Raw genomic sequence first — 18,668 nt, forward strand, 5'->3', positions numbered from 1 at the left:
CTGCCCTAGGTTATGTGTGGGGCCCCGAGATGTCATCACACACAGACCCTGGAAGCCGGTCCCAGCTGAAGGTGTGGTGGTGGGGAAAGGCTGTGACCCTCAGCCCCAGTCCAGGCTCTTGATGTTCACCCTAGAACTGTGAGCATCACTTAAACATTTTCAGTTTTCGGGTGCCTGGGTGGCTCAGCTGGTTAGGCAACTGCCTTCGGCTCAAGTCATGATCCCGGAATCCCAGGATCGACTCCAGCATCAGGCTCCCAGCTCCGTGGGGAGTCTGCTTCTCCCTCTGACCTCTCCCCTCTCCTGCTCTCTCTCATAGTCTCTTTCAAAGTAATTAATTAGATAATTAATTAATTTGAAAAAAAAGTTTTTAGTTTTCATGCCTGGAAGCTACACTCTGTACTTGAGGGAAGCTGTGGGCTTGCATGCTGACCGGGGAGTCAGGCGGCATGTGAGCCGTGACTGTTAGAATGAACTTGGAGTTAGTTGCCATGTGGGAGTGACCAGAGAAGGGCTCCGTGCCGTACGTGTAGGTTATGCTCCTGAGATGATCTGTAGGCCCACGGTTTTCAGCCCATGATGAAACTGGAAGTAATACATATATATGCGTGTGTAAATATTAAAGCAGCACATGTATGTTTATCGGTCTGGCTGATGGGTTGGCAAGAGAAATACCCCCTTCTTCAAACACATAAACGTGCTTGAAGAAATGTGACATCAGAATTATGTGACGTAACTAGGAGCAAGCAGGTTTGCAAGAAATAAAGAAGCTCAAAGCCAGACTGGTGAGTGAAGCTGGAGCGGGTGGCCCCAAAGGCATCAGAACCCAGCCTCCACTATAAGACTTCTGCCCCAACAGCACAGCTGTGTGCTGTGCATGCTTGTGTGCAGACGGTGCAGCTGAGCTCCTGCCCCAACAACATGGCTGTGCGTGGCATGTGCTCGTGTGCAGGCAGTGGAGCTGAGCTCCTACCCCAAATCCAAAAGCCACGTGTGCTTCACTCATGAATTAGAAAATCCTGTCCCTTGGGCAGACACAGCAGCAAGCCAGGGTGGGTGAAGAAAGAGTCTGTGACACAGAATCGGAATCCCAGACCTACAGTGTGTGTCGGAACCAGACCCAAATCCATACCAACCCACAACACGGGAGCCCCGGGTAAGAAAGTCATGGGGGGAGCACCTGAGTGGCTCAATTAGTTAAGCAGCTGCCTTTGGTTCAGGTCATGATACCAGGGTCCTGGGATTGAGCCCCAAATCGGGCTCTCTGCTCAGTGGGGAGCCTGCTTCTCCCTCTCCCACTGCCTGCTGCTTTGCCTACTGTGCTCTCTCCCTGTGTCTCTGTCAAGTAAGCAAAATCTTCAAAAAAAACAAAAAAAAAACAAAAAAGAAAGTAAGTCACAGGGACATGTGTTCGGACCAGTAGGATTCACGGACCCTCCAGCAGGGACAAAGGCAAAACTACCCCACGGGGTCTTCCCAAAGAAAATAGCTCTCCTGAAAAAGCGCAGTCTACAGGAGGAGAGACCTGTCCTCAAAGTCAGCAGGTAAGGCAGGGGACAGGATTCACAAGAAGTACGAGGCAGAGGACCGGGGAGAATTTAAATGGGTTTAAAGCATTTGGGTAATAACGGGAGAGCCAGCATTCTGTCCTTCTTCCCTCCAGCCTGAGAATAAATGGGAAGAGTTGAAAGGAATCAAACAAATTTGTAAAAGTGAAACTCACATCCTGGAGTTCCATGGTAGGCCAGGCTTGGCTAAGAGGTGCTCACATGCCCAGCAGACACACAGTGATGTGTCTCCGGGAAACCTGGGAGGGGAAGTCAGAGGGCGAGGAGGGCAGTATTTGAGGATAAACTGGCTGAGAAATTTGTGGCGTTGATAGTGGTGTGAGCGTCAATGAGGGGTGCATCCAGTCCCAGACTCAAGTGGTGTGCTGAATAAAGCAGCCGAGCAGCACCATGGGAGCAGGCAAGCTGCTGGAAAGGCGAGGCGGGTGGCTAGGGCAGGAATGGGCTTGCTGGGCCCTACCTCTGCTGGGCTGGGGTGTGGGGCCCAGGCCTGGACAGGCAGCGTCCCATGCTGTTGCCACGAGTCCCAGCAGATGGGGGCATGAGGTCGTGGCTGCCTAAAGCTGCAGTGGGAGATGGGTGTCACGGGGAGGACACAGCAGACGACGGGAATGGTCCCCAGGAGTTTTCAGGCATCTCTAAGTTGTGAACCATTGGTGTTCTTTTAGTGGAAAACTTGGCTGGGGGAAAGGATGAAAAATGAAAATCTTGATATCTTTTTTCCCCGAGACTCTGCAGTGCAGCCTGGGAATGACTGGGGATGCGCTCTAGTGGGCTGCTGAGCGGCGATGCTCGGGCAGGGCTGGGCGCACACAGGCCTCTGCACATCTGTGTTCTCATGGCCAGTGCGCACGCCACCTGCTGTCATTCTTGGCCACCAGTTTTCCCCACCTTCCTCCTCCTGCCCGTTCCTGGGGGTGGGGAGCATTCTCCCCGCTGCCCCCTGGAGGCTGGTGGCAGCAACCGCCCCGCCTCAGGCCCTTGCCCTTCGTGGGTGGGGTTTGGGAGCGCTCTAGTCTGTCTCCCTGCAGACTCTGCACTGTGACTTGCTTCCTCTTCCCTGTTCATTTACTTAACCCAGCTGTCCCTGGACACCACGGTGGCAATGTGAGGGAGGAGCCTCTCCCTCCAGACCCCACAGCAGGGCATTTGTCTGGGAGTGAGGGGCTCAGTCAGGACCCCCTCTCCCCATGTAGGACTCTCCTCCACTTGTCACGGACACCATGGATCTGACCACTTCCACCCAGTCCCAGCCCCATCACCTTCACCGAGAGGGGCCACTGCTTCCTCCCTCCTTCGTGACCGTGGGAGGTCTCTCTGTCGCACCACCCTGCCTGTGTGAGAGGTGGCTTCTCGGTATATGCAACACGGCCAGAAGCTTGTGGTACCCTCCAGGCCTCCATGTACCTGTTCCCATGCCTTTTGGCCTCTCCTTCACCGTCTGGCCGCGTGTCCCCGAAGACAGATGGCATCTCTGCTTGCTCCTCACCCTCGCCCCCAGCACACAGGAACACAGCAGATGCTCACGTGTTTCTTGACTGGCTCATTGTGGGGCCTTTGTTCTGGGTGTGGTCTGGATTGTGCGCGTGGATTGTCCATGACACCCAGGCACACCTTGGGGGAACGATGCACTTGCCTGTCTTTGCCGAGAGAGATTTTGGTAACATCCCCCGGGACCTGGGGGACCTGCCTCTGCACGTGTGAACAGCCTGTTGTGTGTGCCTTGTGCCATGCCGGGGCTTGTGTGCCTCTGCGGCCTGTGGTGGCTGAGCTGACTGGGGTCCAGAACACCGAGGAACGAGAAAATCCTTCGTTTCACATAGGTGCCTGTGGTGTGCGCCCTGGAAATGCTTTGTTCACTGGATAAGTAGCTTCGAAACAGTGAACAAGCAAAGTTGACAAGGGAAGCCCCCCCCCCCCCCAGTTCCACCCTCCTGACATCCAGGGTGTTCCCTTCTTTTTAAAGATTTACTTATTTATTTGAGAGAGAGAGTGCACGCATGTGCAGGGGGAGGGGCAGAGGGGAAGGAAGAGAGAATCTCAAGCTGACTCCTCCTTGAGCGCAGAGCCCAATATGGGGCTTGGGCTCATGACCCTGAGATCCCGACCTGAGCTGAAGCCAAGAGTCAGGTAGGCACTGCCCCCGATGGCGCCCCTAGTGTGTTCCATCTTTAAGTGTCCCTTCCATTCCCAAGATACCGATCTCAGGCTGCGTCTTTCCCCCACTTGAGCTCTTCCTGCACACTTGATTTATACATGACCGTTTTTCATGCCATTCTTAACTCAATTTTTGGAAACAAAGCCTCCCACCCCACACTTTATAAAAATAAAACACAGCCATGGTGAAAAATTCAGAAAACGTGGAGAAGTTGAGAAACATTCAGTATGTTACCATATTTATAAGTGTTTTCAAAGACATGGTTGGCTTTCGGGGGGGGCGCATGTCGCTGTCACAGCTTGTGAGGTAAGAATCACAGCCTTACCCTCAAGTCATCCTTTTGCCATTTTGGAGACAACCCCACTCCACCGGAGCTGGATGGCTCTGTCCTGCTTTCCTTGAGGCCCAGCATTGTCACTCCCTGTCCCAGACAGCCCTGGAGGCCCAAGGCTGGGTCTGTCCCCTCCTTGCCCAGGAAAGCAGGGCCAGCAGGAACCTGGTCTCTTGAATGAATCTCTGCTTCAGTGGCTTGTTTTTTGTTTTGTTTTGTTTTGTTTTGTTTTGGGGCGGGGGTTGGTTTTTTTCCTCTTGGCTTTAGAAGGCAGATTTCATAGAGTCTGTGTCTTGAAACTTTCCGTCCTGCTGTACATCAGGAGTTTTAAAGCTTATGGGAGCTTCTGCCCCAAAGGTACCAGGAGATGACTTGTGACATGCGTGTGCTCCTTTCTGGCTGGATTTGCCCGCGACCTCCGGGCTGTCCCCGTTATCAGAACCAATTTTCTAATATTCTTTGGCACGTATTTGTAAGCCAAGAGGCAGAAGTGGGGTGCTTCCTGCCTTGCCCCTTCTTCTGCTGAAATTATCTCCGCTTCCTGGCTGTTCAAAGGAAGCCACTAAATATATTGTTTCCAGTTGAGTGGATGCTACATTTACTTAAGGAAGCTTATTTCATTATAGCATTCACTAATGTTCATAAGGAAGATTAGTCACTGGCTAATCAGACAGTGTATGCAAGGCAGTTCTCCAGTTTTGGGTCTAAAATACCAGAATGGGCAGATTAGGCTGAATATTTGTTCAGTCTTTTCAAAATTATTTTTGTAATGGTATGAAAAGATTTCCCAGGATGAAGTATTCACAGCTGGGAAAACAGTTGTTGCTTTGAAGATGGTTTTCCCAGGCACAGAGCTCACGTCTCCTGCTGTTAGGAGCATAAACAGTGTCTAGTTTAAACTTGCCATTCTTGTGGTCAGTTTTGATGGCATAGAGTGGCCTTTTTCCGGCAGAGCTGCATGGTCCTCTCTCAGGAATATACTTTTATGAACCTGGAGGAAACCATACTGCCGTTGGCAGATACATAAGGGAGTGCGGTTGCAAAGGTGTGGCTGTCTGACTTCATAGGTACTTCTTGCTGATACGTAATATCTTTTAAGGCTAAGAATCACAGTGGAGGTTGGGGACCTGACTCACAGTGGCCAGGTCAGGTTGACCTGGACGATGCCATCCTTACCTCCTTGAAGCCTCCATTGGTCCCAGAGCCCCGCACATTCTCCAGGACTGAGCATAGCTGCCACCTGAAGCCAGGCACATCGGCCCACTGAGCCAGCTGGCTTGGGTACAGGATCGTGGTTCAGGATCAGCACGGAGGTGTATGACTGCAGGACATTAGCAGGCTGGAATGAATCTCCAGGTGCCACCACTGGGGATACCGCAGTTGCCGCACAGGGCTCGGTGTGCAAAATGGGCTCGGTGACTGTTTTGGGAAGGAACCAGAAAGTAGGATCTAAGCATGAGGTTTATGCACATGTCTGGGGTGTAGGCCAACTCTTTTAACACGGAAGCCTTGAGATGCTGTTCCTTAAACAGGCAACATGTTTGTTTCACAGCCTCGGGCTGAGTGGCCCAGGCCTGGGTTGTCCAGGGACCTGCATCCTGTTCATCTTACCTCCCTGCCTTCCCCTGGGGTGGTGTCCCTGCTGTGTGGTCAGTGGCGGCTCACTGTGCTAGTGTTTCCGTTCCGGGCCGGGGGATAGATGGATTGAGGGCCAGTGACTTTGTCTTCACGGAGATGACTGTGAAGCCTCAGGCGTGCCCTCTGCCTACACCCTGCTGACCCCACCTTAGTCATCTGCTCCTGTCTGGCTGCGGCTGAGGCCTTTCCTGTCATCTCCAACTGGGCAGCTAGGAGCCTGGTCAAAACTTGGGGGCTCTATTCCCGAAAGCAGGAAGGGGAGTATGCTCACCAGGGGAGTCTCTCATGGGCGCGATTGCCTCACCGTCAAGTTCACAGAGGAGGGCTATAGGCAACGGGATGGGGTATGACCTGGGGCACCAGGCTTGTCTCTGATGACTGTCAAAGGGAGATCACGCAGGGATGGCGCGCAGGGCGGCTGTGAGGGTGCCAGCGGTGATGGATGGAAGGGTGACCGGTGCCTGCCGTCAGTGAGGCTGAAGACGCGGTTGTTGCTCCTTTCTTGTGTGGTTCGTGTAAGGACACATGTCCTCTGGGGAGGGTGGGATTAATGTTTGTGTGGGAGGCATAGGCACGATTTGAATAAATCTCTACATTTGCTGAGGGCACTTTTATGAATTGGTGTTCTGTTTATGTTGTTACTTAGAAAAGCTGGTAGATTCTGCGGTTTTTTGTTGTTTTTTTTTTTAAGATTTTATGTATATTTTTTGAAATAGAGTGTGTGAAAGAGAGCGATCACGAGCAAGGGGAGGGGCAGAGAGAGAAGCAGACTACCCACTGAACAGGGAGTCTAATGCAGGACTCAATCCCAGGACCCCTGAGATTATGACCTGAGTTGAAGGGATGCTTAACCAACTGAGCCACCCCAAGCCGGAACCCCACAGAAGCTTCCTGCTCCTCCTACCCCCAACCCGAGGTGGAGTGACCCCTCTGTGCTCCAACAGCACATCTGAGAAGTCGGGGTGATCACAAACCTGGCTTGAGGGGGCAGTAAGAGAACCCTAGACCACGCATGGCAAACGCATAGCACGGCATTGTGTCAGTACCATCACTGTGATTTGTTCTTTGAACCAAGTAATACATGAAAATGGGGTCTGGGTTTCTTGTGTCTTGGATTTCATCCCAGGGGGTCAGGCTTCATGAGCAGTTTGATCAGCAAACGTCTGATGGTACGTCTGCACTTGGAGAATTGAAACACAAGGGATGATGTGTGCGACTGCGTGATGACAGCCTTGCCAGCCACGGGGATGGCATGGTGATCACGTTTGTCTGTGTGCTGACACATAATGAGCCCTGGTGGCTCCTGACGGCAGGGTTTCTGTCCTTGCACGTGGTGGGGGGCAGACGGTGGTGCCTCGCAGAGCAGCTTCTGCTTCTGGCTGATGGACCCTCGTGAAGTGCAGAGACTCGCTTGTATGGCCCATCTGTGATGGAAATAGTGTTGAAGGAGGTTAGCCATTCCTGAGGACCAGAAGTGGGGGTCTCACGCTTGCACGCCCGCCTCTCCCAGGGGCATGTGGTCTCTGCCACCCTTTTCAGGATGGAGTGGTCTCTCCACTGAGCCAGATCGCATGGGTGGTATGCTCCCAGAGGGCAGGCTGGGGGGACCCCGGTCAGCCAAGATGTGGGTGATGCACAAGGGAGTGTGTAGGAGCCTGAGAATGTGTGTGTGCGCGCTTGCGCGTGTGTGCGGCTCCACTCTCAGAGTGCCCTAGCACTGTGTGGCCACATTCAGGCCCAAGTTTGTGTCCTGCCCAGTCCCAGCAGAACAGTGTGCCTGGCTCTGAGAGCCTGGGGCTGCGTTTTGCGGTGCAGGGCCTGACAGCGGTCTCTGTTCTCAAAGCTGCAGCTCATCCCCGGTCCAGGCGAACAAGTGCTGTTGCCAGGCAGCTGGGCTGTGATGTGGGTGCTGGACGCACGGGCCGCCTGGTGCCCCCACCCTGCTCTCTCAATGGCACGGGTACCACTGGCGTGTCTGAATAGGAATCATACATTTGTAACTTGGAGCAGACGGTGGAGATGTTCCTGCGCAGATAGATGGAGTTTCCCTGTCGTATGTATTTTGTAGGGAAGAAATTCTAACCTGTGGTATTTTCTGTCTTTCCTGCTGCCCCCACATCCTCTTGAAACAAACACCCTCAACTCCCACATTGGCAGCTTATGCGAGTAAACCCTCTGAAAATTAGAACTGTCCTGAGTTCACACAACCTCATGGAACTTTGGTTTTAAAAAGAAAACAGAACTTTTTTCAAGAAAAACAAACAAGGGGGATTGTACTTTCAGAACTCAGATCCGGAGTGCTCGCATCCGAGCAGGGCGCTCACTTGACTAGTAAGTGGCTTGTTGCTGAACTGGGAGCCACACAGCCCTGTGGAGTCCGGGCACAGGATGAACTCCAGGAACTGGCCCTGGAGCCCGTCCACCGATAGGCAGCTAGGGAGAAGGATAATTTGCTTGCAGGAAATGCAGTCTTGGGGTGGCTTTGTCGGTTAAGTATCCAACTCTTGATTTCAGCTCAGATCATAGCTTCAAGGTTGTGGGATCGATGCCCCCTTGGGCTCAGAACCCCCTTCGGATCCTCTCTCCCCCGCTACCCCTTCTCTAAAAATAAAATAAAAAAAAATAGAAAATGTAGTCTTGGTTTTTTTCTTTCTCAGTTTTTGTATTTATTACTAGTGGGCTAAACTGTACTTAAGAGTTTTTAAGGCAAAACTGTCTATCTCTGGAGCTTAAAGGAAGCAAGAAACCAGAAATCTTTCTAGGTGTCCGTGAGGGAATGAACTAATGTAAGCTTGATAGGGCGACTGGGGGCTGAGTGGCTTGGCCCTCGGGGTCCCTGGGGTTGCAGGGGGTGGGAGCAGGGCCGGGTGACCCCAAGGAGGGAACCAGGAAATGCAGGGAAGCAGTAACTCAGGGCAGGGAGGGAGGGAGGTGGCACCGACAAAGGTGGTGTGTTTCTGTCACTTTTCCTGGCTCTCCCCAACCTGCCCTGCCCCCTCCACCCGCTGTGATCTTCCTTCTCAAGTTTGCCCTCTTAGGGGCCACTTCTCTCCAGATGGTGTTCTGAGGCATGGAGGGGCTGCTGCTTATCTTTTTTACTCAAGCTTCTAGTTCTGCGTCTCGTGTTACTAACGTTCTGTCTGATCTTAGCTTTACCTGACTTCAGCGTTAGGAACAAGAGCGCAGAGTGTGGGGCGGCCTTGCAGTGCTCCTTTGCTCTTACTGAAGAAGTGAGGCCATCTTAATCTGGGCAATGGCAGTGGCTATCAGTGTTAAATTCTCCTTTGAATCTTTGGTTTTAAACCAAGTAGCTGCAGGTTTATTTATAGCTGAACCTGTAAAGGAACCTCCCCGTTCTGTTCTTCTTATGAAAGATGCAGGTAGGGGAGTGTGTGCAGCCTAGACGAAGCCGCAGCCGCTCAGGAGATGGAAGGACGCTGGCTCTTGCTCTCATCCCCACCTGGTTTCTCTGTGGAGTTGTGCTGCTTCCCTGTTCATCCCATTACACAGTTCCGTTGTGCTCGTATTCCAGCTTTATGTGGATGCACTTGCATTTTGCGTGTCTTGCTTTGTTTTACTTTTTCAGCTAAACTTTTATCTGTATTCATTATCCGTGCAGTGGCGTATGGCTCTGGAGTGCCCCTGTTTTGTGTGGTTTACCCATTATTCTGGTGGTGGTCATTTGACTTGTTTCCAGGTTTTGGCGATCATAAACAATGCTGCAATGAGTGCTTCCATACGTGTGTCCTGTCCCACATGTGCACACGTTTCTCTGGGGCTGTGTGTACATAGTTGTAGAATTGCTGGGTCTTGGGCTTAGGGGATCTTCATCGTCACTGGATAAACCCGCGACATTGTTGTCTGTCTGTTGCTGTATAATAAATTACTGTGAAATGTAGTGGTTTAACATAACCAGGTTTGTGTGGCTCTGGGTCCGGGTGGGGCTTAGCTGGGTCTAGGGGCTCAGTCTCTCAAACTGCTGGTGGGTGTGGCTGGGGTTGTGGTCTCACCCGAAGGTCCGAGGGAGTGCTGGGGGTGGGCCTCTGCGTGCAGCCTCACTCCCTGGCTGTTGTGAAGATTCACCCTCACTGGCTCTTACACCGAGGGTCTCGCTTTCTTGCCGGCTGTTGGCCCAAGGCTGCCCTCAGCGCCTTGCCCTGTGGGCCTCTCCATGGGAAGTTCACAGTATGGCACCTGCTCTGTCACCGTGAGAGAGAAAGAGATCTTTTACAGCTGCTCTCAGAGGTGATTTCCCGTCACTTTTGCTGCAGTCTCTGGGCTAGAATCGTGTTGCAGGGTCCAGCCCCCATACAAGGGTGTGGTTGTCGGGATGCGGGGACCCTTGAGACCATTGTAGAAGCAGCCTGCCCCACCCCCAGTGTCTTCTCAAAAGTACAGACCCAACAATGTTCCCACAGCGGCGGATGAGAGTTCACAATAGGCCTTTTGTACAGTACTTAGTCTCATCAGACTTTTAATAATATCAGGAGTTTGAGTAACATCTCTTTGTGGGCTTTTACTATTTTGATGGTTGTGTATTTAGAGATAAAGTTGACTTGGAACACCCAGCTTTGAAGTGTTTTGGTAAACGCAAGCACCTCTGTGCCAGAATGCCTGGGCCTGGTGCCTGGCTGTCCACGGGCTGACCTCCTCCCGCGCTGGCCTCCTGAGTGACTGGGCTGCGGGTGTGGTTGCCACCGCTCTGATGTGTCGCCCCACACAGACCCCGCAGACCTCAAGCCCCTACCCACTCAGTATCCTGCTGGAACGTCCTAACAGTGGACTCAGGCGTCACTGAGACTCCAGTGCTTCATCTCCGTGGAGCCGTCCACTCAGCCTTCCCCGAGGTGGGCGGTGAGAGCACCGGTGCCCCAGCTGCTCAGGCAGAACGCTTTGCTTGTAGTTGTTCTTTCTTATTGTCGTAAAACACACGTAATGTGAAATAGAGCATCTTCACCACTTCTCAGTGTCCAGCTTAGGGGCACCGAGCCCATCCACGTTGCTGTGCAGCCGTTCCCCCATCCGGCTCCAGAATGTTCCACCGCCCCCACGGAGACCCTGTCCCTGTGATGCACGGACCCCCGCCTGCTCCCCCACCCTGGCCCCGCCGTCCGCTCTCAGTGTCTCTGAGTCTGACGACTCCGTGTCCTCGCACAAGGGTGTCTCCGTGTGTGTGCTTTCATCTTCATGTTTGTCTCTTGATGCCGCTGCTTCCCCCGCCCCCGTCCAGTTGATTAGCGAGTGCAGTGACTTCGGAATATCCTGGAGCCTGGCCATGTCCTGACCCAGGTTCTCACCCTTCCCGGCCTTCCTCCCTACCTCTCTCAAGGCTACTCTGAGCGCTGCTGTCGGTTAGTCGTTTCCGGTGGGAGCCCCATTCGGCTTCGGGCCTGGGGGTCCCGCTCCCCTCTGCTGTCTTCCACACTGAATAGATGGTCAGCATCCAGTTGAGGAAACTCTTCTACACCTCGCGTTCTCGAGTTTTTATCATGAATGGGTGTTGAATTTTGTCAGGTGCTTTTTCTGCATCAGTTTTTGTGCTCATGTGATTTTTCCTTGTTAGCCCATGGACTACGGCACATGACACAGATGGATACGAGCGTTGAGCCAGCCTTGTGTCCCTGTGTTGAGCCCTCGGTGCTCCCAGTGGATAGTGACCTTCATGTACTGCTGAGTTCCATTGCCAGGATTTTAAGGACTTCTGCATCTGGATTCGTGAGACATGGATCCGCAGGGTTTTGGCACCGTCTCTGTCTGATTTTGACTCAGGGTATTTGGTGTCAGTTCTTGTAATGCTTGGTTAGCGTCAGCAGTGAACTCTCCGGGCCTGGAGGCTTCTTTCTCAGGGGCTTTCATGTCGTGGCTTGGTTGTCCTCGGTGCCGTGGTACTCCTGGAACGATCTGTTTCACAGGACTTGGAGATTGTGGAAGTTTGTGCTTTGGGAACCTTCGCTCTACTTCCTGTTTCTTTTTATAGTTTCATGTTCCCCGCAGATAGTCTCAAGTTTGATGCTTGTTTCTCTAAGTGCAATAAGCAGTTGTTTTAGGCGTGGCGCAGGGTCTTCGAGTGTGGAGTCCGTCGGAGCCTGTCTGTGCCCCGCTCTCACTGCGTCCCTGGCTGTCTTCCCAAACCTCCTCGTCCCCGCGCCCCCAGAAATCTTTGCAGGTGTTTCCGTCGCCTGCGCTGGCTACGTTCTCCTGGAAGCCTGTGCTGGCTCCGCGGCGTGTCTGGGGTGTGGCAGACGATACCCCTAAGGCCTGCCCCTGGCTGGCAGCCTGGCCCCACCACACCGCCGCGGCCATTTCCTCTGCCCCCGGCACTTGGAGGGTGCAGCGACGGTCGCGGGGCTCAGGTCGCAGGTCATTGGGTAGCCGTTCCAGCTCAGCCTTTTGCAGCCTCAACTCACTGTGGGCCGCGTTGGGTGACAGGCCCTCAGGACATCACAGCTCCTCTCCCCTGATGCTGCGCTTTTCTAGAAATCCCCCTGCCAGGTATAGAAATGATGTATGTCACCCGACTGAACTGCATCTACTGTTGTCAGGGGCAGGTTGATGGGGCCACCTGGCAGATTTGGGTGTTGCCCTGGAACCTGATCTTCGATCCCAGGGCACAGGTTGCGGTCCCTCTGGGGCAGTTCCGTGCAGTGGCCTGCTCTGATTTTCTTCATTTGGCAGAATTTACATTTTTGAGTCCGCGAAGGGAAATGCTGTGTTGTTTGCTGAAGACAGAGTGTCCTGGGCAGGGCTGTGTCTCCAATGAGCGATGTGCTCTCCTTCCTTGCTGGCTTCAGGAGTTTGCTTTGACCCTCTTGGAAAAGACTGGTCTCTTGGGGTGGGGTGGGCGGATGCTGAGGACTTGCCTGTGCTCCAGCTGACCACTCAGAGCCACACTGAGGCGCTGAGAGCCCCTTCCTCTGGGGGCTCAAGTCCCAGGAGAAGTGGGGCCGGGAGGCAGAAGGTGGGCGAGCACGTTAGGAGCTGTCCAGGCAGGGTCAGGAGGAAGGAAGAAGGCATAGGAACTTGTAAGGGACCTCTTGTCAGTAGATGTCCGCATTCAGCAGAACCAGCACCCCTGGGAGAGACTGGGGGACCTGGCTGCTTCTGATACTAGCTGGCATCTTTCCAGGACTCCCTACAGCTGATTGCTTGTGATAAGTGTTAGGTTGATTCCATCCTGCGATAAAGGCCTAGAATTACAGTTAGATTTGATGCACTTTTGTTTTGTGTTCCTTTGGCTTTTAGAACCCTTGTTCCCAGACAGAACCCCCACCCACTGGACAATGGCAAAAATCAGATTAACTCACAGCTGCCAGCGCTTTTCTGCGGACTCAGAACTGGGTGTGGAGGCGAGGCCCGGGCCAGTGCGCATGCTGGTGGGCCTGTGTGGTGAGCACCCAGGCTCCAGACGGTTGATTGGGGAGGGCGGGAGCCATGGATGGAGCCGCGCCAGGCCTCGTGTTCCTGGGAGCGGGTACTCCATCTGTCCCTGCTTGGGTGGGTCCCCCTGCGGCTGTCCTGCTGTCTTAGACAGGGCCAGCCCACTTATATCTGGGAGTCTTCTCTCTTTGGCAAGGGCTTGCTGACTGATGGTGGCTGCGTGGTCCTGGAGGTTGTCCTGTGGGTGGACAGGGGAGTGGGTTGGGCACCTGGGAGGGAGAGGCAGTCTGGGACCTGGTGGGCATTGTACCCACGACACTGCTTCCTCCCTCCCTCCCTCCTTCCCTTCCAGTTTCTGGTGATTGCTGGGCTGGCTGACCCCCACCCTCCAGGAGCCAGGAAGTTGGAGTGCCCACCCTCCCCATCCACAGCCAGGCTGGGCCTCAGGGATGGGCTCTGGAAAGGCGCGCTGCTCATGAGTTGTGAGAAGAGGCACAGGCCTCTCTTCCTGGCGCAGGCGGTGAGCTTGGGTACAAAGATGGGCCTTGGTGTCCAGATACCTCCCCTGACCTGAGAGGAGAGACGGGAACGCAATGGGTATGATGCACCTTGAGCCTCTGCAAGCCCAGGAGGGGCTCTGTCACAGACAGAATGTGCGTGGTGGAGGTGGAGGTAAGAAGAGGTCTGGTAAGGAAGCCTCTTTTTGCTCGGGTCCTGAGCGTCTGGCCCTGTGAAGCTGCCCCAGCACAGTACTCAGCAGAGAGATGGAGAGATGGCTGTTGACCTGCTTCCTTTCTGAGCAGGGGGCTGGAGACTCAGCTGCAGAGACTAGTGCCCTTGGGCTGCTGGCCCTGCCTGACCCCCCTGGCCGCTTCTCACAGCCCTTAGTAAGTTCAGCTTTACTGCTTTTTTTTTTTTTTTTTTTAAGATGACTTATTTATTTATTTGAGAGAGAGAGAAAGAGAAAGAGCACAAGCATGGGGAGCAGCAGAGGGAGAGGCAGATGCCCTGCTGAATAGGGAGCCCGAGGTGGGCTCCATCCCAGGATCCTGGGATCATGACCTGAACTAAAGGCAGACACTTAACTGACTAAGCCCCCAGATGTCCCTTCAGCTTTACTTCTTACTCAAGTTCTTTCGGTCTGTTTCTGATTTGCCAGCATATCAGAAGACACCCAAATGCTTAGTTTCCCACTGTGGAAAAGAAAGTAAAGCCTGAAATCTGGGGCAGTCTGCAGGAGAGAAGGGGCTGGTTACGAGAAGGCAGCTTCTGGGACCCTGCGTGGCTCCGCCTGTCTGTTGGAAGGTGCTGCTGTTGCCTGGTGGGAGGGCCTCGGGAGCATCGGCAGACGGGGAGGATGGTGGGGAGGATGGTGGGAGCGCCAGCAGACGGGGAGGTCACCGAGCAGGGCAGAACTGCTATGGCAACACATGGCCTAGGCAGGGTGGTGGCTTCATTTTTAAACAGCAGCTTTTTTTGAGACATAATTTACGTAACAGAAATTCACCTTTTTAAAGTATGTACTTAGTGGTTTTTAGTGTATTCACAGAGTTATTTGACTGTTACTACGATCTAATTTCAGAATATTTTCTTTGCCCCCAAAAGAAACCTGGTCCCTGGTAGCGTCCCTTCCCGTTTCCCCAGCCCCTGCGCCCACTGTCTGCTCCATCACTGCGGATGGTCCTGCTGAGTAGAGTCACAGACCACGTGGCCCTTCATGTCTGGCTGCCTTCTCTGAACCTCAAGGCTCCAGGGTTCGTCCACGCCGTGGCAGGTGTCCATGGTTCATTCCCTTACGTGGCCAAGTAGGATCCGATTGTGTGGCCAGACCACATCAGCTGTTGGTGGACCTTTGAGCTATTGGCCATTGCGAATGGTGCTGCTGTGAATATTCACCGTACAAGTTTTTGTTTGAACACCTGTTTCAATTCTTTGGGGACCACACCCAGGCCTGGAATGGACATTCCACACGTTTTATCCTGTTTGCTTTGACATTTGTGTGCATGCTTGTCCTCAGTCTGTGTCCTTCTGTGGAGATCTGCCAGCCATGAATACTGAAGGGTGTGTTTTCTTAGAAGAAGGGTATTTTCTTGTGTGCCTGGGACAGTTCTCAGCACCAAGCCATTCCTGCTGTCCCTTGGCCCCACAGCAGTAGCCGTGCAGCATTTCCTTCTAGCAGAGCATCCTGCTGAGGTCCCATGCTGCACTGACTTGCTTTATGTCTTTACCCGTCCTTAATTTGGGACACTTCCTCTGCCTTTGTCTCTTTGAGATAACATTTTGGGTCATTACCGCATCTCCATTTTGGATTTTCTGATACTTCCTCCTGACTAGGTTGAGGTCACGATCCCAGGTAGGACATGGAAACATTGTGGCCTATTTAGGTCCCACATCTGAACTGCCCTTCCCCTTGTGGGGCCTTGTTGGCTCTCCGTGAAGGGCTGTCCTAACTCCCTGCTATGCGGTGCCTCTCTCTCCCGTGGGAAAGCAGCCAGAGGCAGGGGGAGCATGAGGCCTCTACAGATGTCTTGCTCCTGTCGAATTCCTGGGTTTAGCCTTCATTAGGGATTCTCACCCGTCTCGAGCTTCGCTGGGACCCCTGCAGTAGCCTCCTCCATCGCCAGCCTGTGGGAACCCTCTACTCTCAGGGTGCAAGGCTCACTTACCCATTGCCGCGTGTGACCGTATTGTGTTTATTTCAATATTCACTTCACATACATTATGTTTACTTGTATTCGTTACTGGAATGGGCGCATGGATTCTTATCTTTCAGTAGTCTATAATTGTGTTGATGCTCAAAGTGCCCTGGATTTGGCTAGTGAGATCCCTTCAGGCAGGTCCCAGTGTCCTTTTGATATAACTGTGTCATTCTTTTGAAGCTTTCCTTTCTTCTGAAGGAACACCGTGTGCCGTGCTCACCTTGTACTCCTGCCCTGCCTGAATCAGCCATTTATCTGGGGAGCCTGGTTTCTTCTCTGGGGGACAGCCTGGGCACTGCTGGGCCCGCAGCCGCTCAGGCCCTTCCTGCCCCTTTGAGCAGCTGGAACTAGGGAACATAGGATCACGCATGTGCACACACCACGCACGCATGCATGTGCCATGTACACATGCACATCTATGGCCCCTGTGCTGTCCTGCACATATGCTTAGTTTAGAGATCTTGGGGTTCACTGCACACCGCCGGTTCCATCCACCCTCAGGCCCTCCCCTGCCCTTCTCCCTTCCACATTGCATCTCCCACCATCCACTTGAGAAAACCCTGGGTTCACTGATGAACAATCTCTGTTCAGAATGCACATAACGGTTTCAGGACTGCTTCACCGTAGCACCTTGAAAGACGCCAGGGGACATCCCAGTGAGGCTGTCATGACCTGTATGCCTCCACCCCTCCCAGGAGGGCACAGGGTCTGGACAGTGTCACCCTTGTAATCAAGAGTTAATTATTATGCACAAAGAAAATTCGGAAGTCCTGTTCAGTGCTAGCGCCAGTGGGTTTTGTGTGCTTACAGCTCTGTACTTTTGAGCTCTTGGTAGGGTCACAGAGCATCAGTGCCTGGGAGGGCCCGGTTACCAGGAAGCAGCAAGGTAACCGAACACCCTGATTTGATCTTGTGGCGTTCCTGACAAAGTAATTAAATCAGCCTCTGCTCTCAGACAAATGCTTCTGAGGATGGCCTCCACTGGAATGGGCCAGGCAGCCCGAGCACACAGGCTCCATCGTCTCTGACACAGGGTCTGGGATCCTGGGCTCAGAAAAGACTCCAGCAGCTGCCTGTCCAGCCTCGGGCTCAGTAAGAATTCCTTTCTGTTGAGTCAGGACCTCTACCTTGCACTTGGCCTTCTAGCAACTGTCCAGTGGACCCTTGGGGAAGTCGTGCTACCGGTTTACACATCAGGAGATGGGCTTCAAGAGGTTAGAGGTAGGAGCTGTGTCCGACCTTGTTGGACCTGTGCCCAGGGCAAGCACCGGCTGTGCCTGGCCTGGTGCAGAGCCCCTTCAGGAGTGGGGCCCACCTTTTCCAGCTCTCTACCACGGGGAGGGCAGCCCATGTGGAGGGCCACCTGGGGGTAGCACGGTCCTGTTCTTGACCGATGCTCTGGGGCTTTGGTCAGACATAGTTCCTGCCCAAGACATCTTTGGAGGGACTGTCCATTCTGCTCCTTCTTGCCAAGAACATCCTGTGTGGTGTACCTTTGGGAAAGGATCAGGCCTGTGACCCTGATTGACCTCTTGATCCCTGAGTCCTTAGAGGAAGGGATGTGGGTTTTGGAGACGTGGGCTGTGGGTCTTGGCTATATCATTACCATTCAAGCTTTCAGGCAGTGCCAGACTCTGAGTAATGGGGACAGTGTGTGCCTCATGGGGTTGTTGGAAGGGTCAGAGAGCAGGCCTGACGCCCTAGTGGTGCCCTCTGTCTCCGCTCTCACCGCCCCCCCAATTTGCCAGAGCTACAACGAGACAACATGGGTCTCCAGGCTCTGTGCAGTCTTCGCGCCCTCCCTGCCGCTGCTGCTCCTGCTGGGAACGGTGTGTGTGTTTGATAGACCCCTGCACGGAGTCACATGCTCGAAGCTGGGGCACAGGTCTGTGTGTCCGCTCTGCAGCTTGGAGTTGTCAGCACTGAGGTCAATGGGGGGACTTGGCAAGGAGCAGGGTTTGCAAGCTGGGTCCCGGGCATGCCATCTGCTCTGACCAGGCCCTGGGCTGGGGCAGAGCCCATCCTGAGAAGCTGTTTCACGGGGGGCTCAGAGGACGTGTGAGGGAAGGAATGTTAGAACCTCTTCCGGCTTTTATAGGACGAGGTGTCTGTACCCCATGTAGATTCACGACTTTTGGAGGTTCTGGAGAGGCAGAGAGTGGAGGGAGGACTCGTCCTTGGAAGTTGCTCCCCTCACCTTGGCTGCAGGGTGTCTGTCCTGTGACAACGCAGCGGGAGAGCTCACGTGGCCACCCTGTAGTGATGTCCCGTGCACCAGAGCCGCTGGTGCGTGGCAACTGTCCTCAGTGGTTGGGTGGTTTTCCGGGCCTGCAACAGGGATGTTTATTTAGAAAGTGAGTCTGAAGTGGGACTTGGGTGCTAGAGATGGCATTTCTGCAAGGTCACAGTTGGGCAATGCAAATATTTACTTGGGGCAGACACCCTCTTTCTTAGAGATTTACACCCATAAAAACCACTGAAACTTCAAATGGCTCATTTCCCTATCACCCTATCACCTAAACATTGTCTCGCCTCCCCCGCAGGAAGCCCTGCCTGTGTGAACATCCTTGAGGACCCCTGTCTTCTGGGGAGATGGGCCCCCTGAGTGGGGTGGCAGGAGGGATGGGGCTCACGTTTTTCCTGCCCCAGCCCACATTGGAGGCAAGGGTTCCCCACTCTCAGTCCACAGTGGAGGCCAGGGGTCCCCACATTCGGTCCCCACTGGAGGCCAGGGGTACCACTCTCCACTCACAGTGGAGGCCAGGGGTCCCCACTCTCAGGCCACATTGGAGGCCAGGGATCCCCAGTCTCAGTCCACATTGGAGGCCAGGGGTCCCCACTCAGCTCACGTTGGAGGCCAGGGCTCCCCACTTTCAGCCCACATTGGAGGTCAGGGG

At 53.7% G+C, this 18,668-nt stretch overlaps 1 protein-coding gene across 1 annotated transcript in view; it reads left to right on the plus strand.

Moving 5' to 3' along the window:
* C21H7orf50 (chromosome 21 C7orf50 homolog) overlaps positions 1 to 18,668 on the plus strand; it is a 125,069-nt gene that overhangs the window by 24,242 nt on the left and 82,159 nt on the right. The window lies entirely within an intron of this gene.

The sequence above is a fragment of the Meles meles genome, chromosome 21 (assembly GCF_922984935.1).
Source record: "Meles meles chromosome 21, mMelMel3.1 paternal haplotype, whole genome shotgun sequence".
NCBI lineage: Eukaryota > Metazoa > Chordata > Mammalia > Carnivora > Mustelidae > Meles > Meles meles.